Genomic DNA, 6,324 nt, shown 5'->3' with positions numbered 1-6,324 from the left:
TTATTCATAAACATACTCGCGTCTTAATTACTACCATTATAGGTTCGTTGCATAATGTACTATTAAAAACACTAATAAAAGAAACAGTAAAATTTAAATAATACAATGAAAACATGAAATAATTTGAAACTTTTGAATTAAAGAAAACTAACTAAATTGCAATTAAACTTATTTATTAAAATACAATTTCATACAAATTTGTGTTGAAAAACTCAGCAACAGAATAAAAAGGATTATTTAATAACCAATTGTAAAATCTATCTTTGAAGCTATTTAATTTATAATATTGACTTGGGAGCTTATTATATAATTTCATCCCATAATTAAAAAGTTTGTGTTGCTCTTGTGTAATCTACAATATGGAATATTAATTTGTTCACTATTTCTAATTTCATGATCATGTATATTGGCCACTAATGAGTAATTGTCGATATTTTGTCGAGTGTAAAGTACTAGATCATATACATACAAATTAATGATTGTTAAAATCCGTGATTGTCTGAAAAGTGGCCGGCATTGTTCCAGATAGTTTGATTTACATAAAATTCTAATGGCTTTCTTTTGTAAAATTAAGACGCTTCCAATTTTGGTTCCATTTCCCCAGAAAATTAGGGCATATCGGATTATCAAAAACTTTCGCCAACGGCACGTGGTGTTTCCAGGCGGTCACCCATCCAAATACTGACCACGCCCAATGTTGCTTGACTTCGTTGATCGGACGACAACCGGTATTTTCAACATGGTATGGCCATTGATCAGGTATTACGTGAATACAGCAAAAAGAAAACCGCAATCAAAATACGACTGCGGTGTAGATGTATTTTTTCAATGGTGAATTTAGTAAGAAATGGAAATATAAAACTTGGAAATTTATCCTTTGAAAAGATGGAAAATTCAAATACCTTGCACCAATAGTAACAAATATAAATGACACTTGACAGGAAATTAAACGCAGAATTAATATGGAAAATGCTTTTGACAACCAGAAAGTTAGACTTTATAAAACAGTTATATTACCGGTTGTTCTGTAGGGTTGTGAAACTTGGATTCTAACTTTGAGTGACGAAGGGAGCTTAAGGATGTTTGAGAATAAGGTCCTTAGGAAAATATTTGAAGCTAAGAGGGATGTAGTTAGAGGAGAATGGAGAAAGTTACACAACACAGAACTGCACGCATTGTATTCTTTACCTAACATAAATAGGAACATTAAATCTAGACGTTTGAGATGGACAGGGCATGTAGCACGTATGGGTGAATCCAGAAATGCATATAGAGTGTTAGTTGGAAGACCTTAGGGAAAACGACGTTCGGCAAGGCAGAGATGTAGATGTGATGTAGATGGATTTGAGGGAGGTAGGATATGATGGTAGAGACTGGATTAATCTTGCTCAGGATAGGAACAGATGGCGGGCTTTTGTGAGGCGGCAATTAATCTCAGAGTTTTTTAAAAGTCATTTGTAAGTAAGTGCATTTAGTGCAGTGGAACTTTGAAGTCATTCATTATTTCCAGGGAATTAAAGAGATAATAGAGTCCCTTTATTTCTGGTTAATGTAGACTATTAATGTATTTTCTAATAATCATATTAGAAAGGATTTCCCACTATTCTGTCGAATTGTTTTTGCTCTTTCATTACAAAAATATAAAACAAAGAAAAATGAAAGCGGGCACATAAACTGTGTACGAGGGACATGGACAGAGTTGGAACCTATAAATTAAAAATTCGCTGTTTGAAAATTATAAATATACTTCTGCATTTTACCGTTTATACATTTCGCAGCAATCTGCCATTGATACTTTAGTTTATACTCGTAGTTTATTGTATAGAAATATCGTTATAAAACATGTATAAATAAAATCACTGGCAATGGATCAAAATGAGAAGATAAACTTCCGCTCTTTGGACTACATCCAAAAGGCGTATTTGTTATTATCCTGCGAAGTAAGACAAGTAACTAATAGTACATTATGCAACGAGCCTATAATGGTAGTAATTAAGACGCGAGGATGTTTATGAAACGAGCGCAAGCGAGTTTCATAATTTTCATACGAGCGACTTAATTGCCATTAAAGGCAAGTTTCATACGACTTTTTATGCTCGACCATATTTCTAACTTGAAGTTATTCATAAGTATTCATGTTATTCTTATGTGACTGGGGAGCGAATTGACCTTGTGGAATCTCGTAAATTATGAGATTTGCGCAGATGCGAAAGTATTGATTTTTTCCGGGCAACGAATGTCGACGACCTTGATATAATCTAGAAGTAAGATAAACGTTAAACTAGATATAACCTTGAAATTGAATTCGACATTGAAAAACGAGATGACAAATTGAATTTATTTAAATATTATTTACAATTAACGCTAATTATTATAGTAACAGAACATAACCTTCTGCGACAGTATTCGATTTGCAGCCTGCGTGACGTTTCTCTAGTTGTCTTTCGATTGCATATCCGAGAATAATCGAAAACCTGAACTTTAATGAATAGGTGTACTTTAATGACATGCATTAAAGGACTGCTACCAGGTGTATAATTACTACATTTCGGCATGGTTGAGCATAAATTTATAAACGGTATAGTTTAAGAAATATATATAAATAATTTTGATCAAATTCTCATACTCTCATACTCTACTTATTTATATTAGTAGTAGTATTTATTTATTTAACCTGGTAGAATAAGCCCGTCAGGCCTTCTCTGCCCCTCTACCAGGAGATTATATTATGATTTTACTTTTTATAAACATCTTAATTGCAAAGAGATACAAAAATTAATCCGTACTGGCAATTCATAATGAAATTTCAAGTGTGTACGTTATTTGTCAAGTAATCAGTAGTGCCGTGAAAGAAGATTGTTGGAAAGGCAGTTGTAAATTATACCTCATTATGAGCATCACACTACCAAGGCGAGAGGTTAATGACGGGTAATCGATAAGGAAGTGCGATTACGAATTGTTGTGTCGTCTAGCCTAAATTTAAGCGTCTGAGGAAAGGAATGGATTTTGAAAGTGCATTTGCTACTTAGTTTAGAGAAAATACAATATAAATTTAATTTTCTTAACGACTAGGGTCACATTAATCTCACGAAGTAATTCACCTATACAGGGTGTTTGAGAAATACTTTGACAAACCTTGGGGGCATGTTCCTCACACCAAAACAAGAAAAAAGTTCATATAAACATATGTCCGAAAACCCTTACTTTTTAGTTATTAATGAAACAACATAATGAAACATCTGTTAGATTTTGTACGCTTGGTAGCAAGTGTTGCAACTTTAATCAATTCAGAAACTCATAACAATGAAAGTTTACGTTCAACTCGTTTCGAGGTACAATCCAACAACTTAACTTAAGTTTGTAACCGATATTAATAATTCATTTTGCTAGATAAACGAATGATGTTATCGGTACAAGTCCGCTGATGCACCCATTGTATCCTAGATGGCTATGTGTTGCCAAGGAGATTGTTTACTGCAGTCATTTGTCATTTGAATATTTGTTATGAGTTTCTGAATTGATTAAAGTTGCAACACTTGCTACCAAGCTGACAATATCTAACAGATGTTTCATTATGTTCTTTCATTAATAACTAAAAAAAACTAAGGATTTTCGGACATATGTTTACATGAACGTTTTTCTTGTTTTGGTGTGAGGAACATGCCCAAGGTTTGTCAAAGTATTTCTGAAACACACTGAAATCTTCAAGCTCTGAAAAATCTGTGTCTCGTTAAGTTTTAAACACGAGGTCTAATTTTGTTGGTAATTAATTTAACAGAAAAATTGAATCTTTTCATTTCTCTACACCCGCATCCCTTAAGACAGTGATGTCAAAACAAGCGCATTTTTCTGACATTGACGTCGTGCTCGGGCACCAAGTGCTAAGTATGGAAAGAGAAAGGGTTGTGTATATGAATAAGCAACCTGTTGGATTAAGAAAACGGTGGTGCACAAACTTCAAACGGAACGTGAAATTTTATGTCCTTATTTTTATATGGCTTGTTTCTGTTTAATATTATCTATATTCTCTGTAAAATAAACGTAGTAACACTGATTTCTTAATATTGCACTTGTGTTTTAAATCTTAATAACATAATAGAGAATTAAGAAGGAATATTCACTTAAATTCCATAGTAGTATAATATTATACTGTATTAAGTGGATGAAACACATCATTCATAAAGAAAGCGATATTCCAAAGAAAGAGATTGAGTATGACATGATAAGTTGGAATTTATATTGATGGTATCTTTAGCCTTACAAAAGTAATCAATAAACTAATCAAAACAATATTACAGTACAAAGCAAAGTTACCTAGGTACTGTATCTGTACCTAAGTGTAACTAATATTACATAACAAAACTCCTATTGCATTATGCTTTTAAGATGATATTTGTGAGCAACTTCCTATCATCAGAATATTAAATTATTTTCTCGAAATCTGCTGAAGCTATAGAGCTGACATTTTTACAACACATGGCCGCGTATCTTTTGCTTATGATGTAACAGTAGTTGCTTTGTTAATTAATTTCCTTACAAACAATTTCCATGTGAATATTTTCAAAATTTTCAATACACTATCTTCAGTAATACGTATATACGGTATATTAGATTTACGAAAACATTCTGTAAGGCTACTAAATAAATAGGCCTATATATGAAAATTTCACTTTTCTATACGAAAAGATGAGAATATATTTCTTTTGAATAAAAAAAATCAAACTTGTGAAAAATGAGCATTAAAATTAAAATTTACATTCTTATAATGCACTTATACTTCTCAGGCAAATCTAAAAATTACCATGGATACAGTTTTAATAAATTCTCTTCCCTTTATCTATTGAATCAGTGCTGTCCATCCCTGAATGTAGCTCGACCAAGCGGCATATACCACGTCTTTCGTCTGTCTCTTTCCTTTCCGATGTAAAGCGCTCAGGTTCTCCTGGGCTCTAAAGCGTGCGCTTGCTCCTATGGGCATCAATTGACATGCCTGCCCTAAGAATACGTTAAGGCAGTGTCCTTCGAGAAATTAGTTTTTCTCATTTCTATTTCAAAATTGTTTGAAAACTTCGTAGCGGTACTTCAGTCTCATTCTTGACAGCTAATTCAATTGTTAGATCGTACTTATTCACCTCTTGTATCGTAAGCATTATATACGTGCGTACGTGTGTATGTATTGACCCGTGACGTAACGATTCTTCCAGCTCGGAAATTCACGAAATATTTTAAATACTGCAACAACATTTTAACTTTCCAACTTTTTTCCCTCGTCGAGTATTTGAAATATTCAACAGGAATAAAACCGTCGTTCCATGTACTCCAAATCCCTGTTCAGAGTTTGTCTCTGTCTGGTGTCACTACACAATTTTTCCATTTGTCTCTTAAAGCTGCTTCTCCACCGGTGGAAGCATTCCGCGTGCATTCGTGTGAAAAAAACCACAAAACTCTGCAGAAATAAAAGAATCGTGACGAATTCTAGACTTCAACCCAATTTCCAAGCAGTGTTTACTACGACAAGCAATCCATCATACCCAGTTCTATTTCAACCAACTAATAAACAACTGTTACAAAAATAACTACTGTTGCTTCTCCTGTCATTACTGCTAATCTAGTTCTCCCATTGTTGCTAATATTCCTACTGCCGCCAATAATACTCTTGCTACAGTTCCTGATATTTCTGCTACTGTTGTAAGCACTTCTACTGTTACCAATAAACCTTCTATTTCTCCTAATACTACAGTTGTCAATGCTTATTCTACTCCTGCCAATACTAATACTACTACTGCTGCTACTACTCCTGCTATTGCTGTCAATACTTCTGCCAATACTGCTTCTTCTACTAGTCGGAATACTCCTACTTTTATGTAAAAAATCCTAGGAAACATTGAGTCGGTTTCTTGGTAAAAGTGACCAAGTCACATTGCAAGGCTTCCAAGCATTATGAAAATATAAGACATAAGTTTATATTAAAAACTAATAATATAGTACATTTACCTTCAAAATAACTTATTACTAACATCTAAAGAAGTACAGTTGTCTTTGGATAACGTTTATTATCATTAAACCTTTAAATGCCTTTTCCCAACAATTTTGCATTTTGGACTTGGTCACTTTTACCAAGAAACCGACGAATTTATAGTGTGTTATTCAGATAAGTCAAATATAATATAAGAACTTTTATTGAATGAGTTTCAGTCAGAATGACTTATCAATATTAAAAAAAACAACAAATATTTCTACATAAAAATAATTAATTTAAGTTAATGATATGTTGCTAACGTTTTCACCTATTTAGGCATTTTCAGGCATATATTCAAAATATCT

The 6,324-nt window shown here is 33.0% G+C and overlaps 1 pseudogene; it reads right to left on the bottom strand.

Annotated features, from left to right (window-relative positions):
• Positions 1–637: 637 nt before the first annotated feature.
• LOC138709668 (5S ribosomal RNA) lies at positions 638–756 on the bottom strand (annotated as a pseudogene).
• Positions 757–6,324: the final 5,568 nt, after the last annotated feature.

This window comes from Periplaneta americana, chromosome 11 (assembly GCF_040183065.1).
Source record: "Periplaneta americana isolate PAMFEO1 chromosome 11, P.americana_PAMFEO1_priV1, whole genome shotgun sequence".
Classification (NCBI taxonomy): Eukaryota; Metazoa; Arthropoda; class Insecta; order Blattodea; family Blattidae; genus Periplaneta; species Periplaneta americana.
This window is presented reverse-complemented; position numbering and strand designations above follow the sequence as displayed.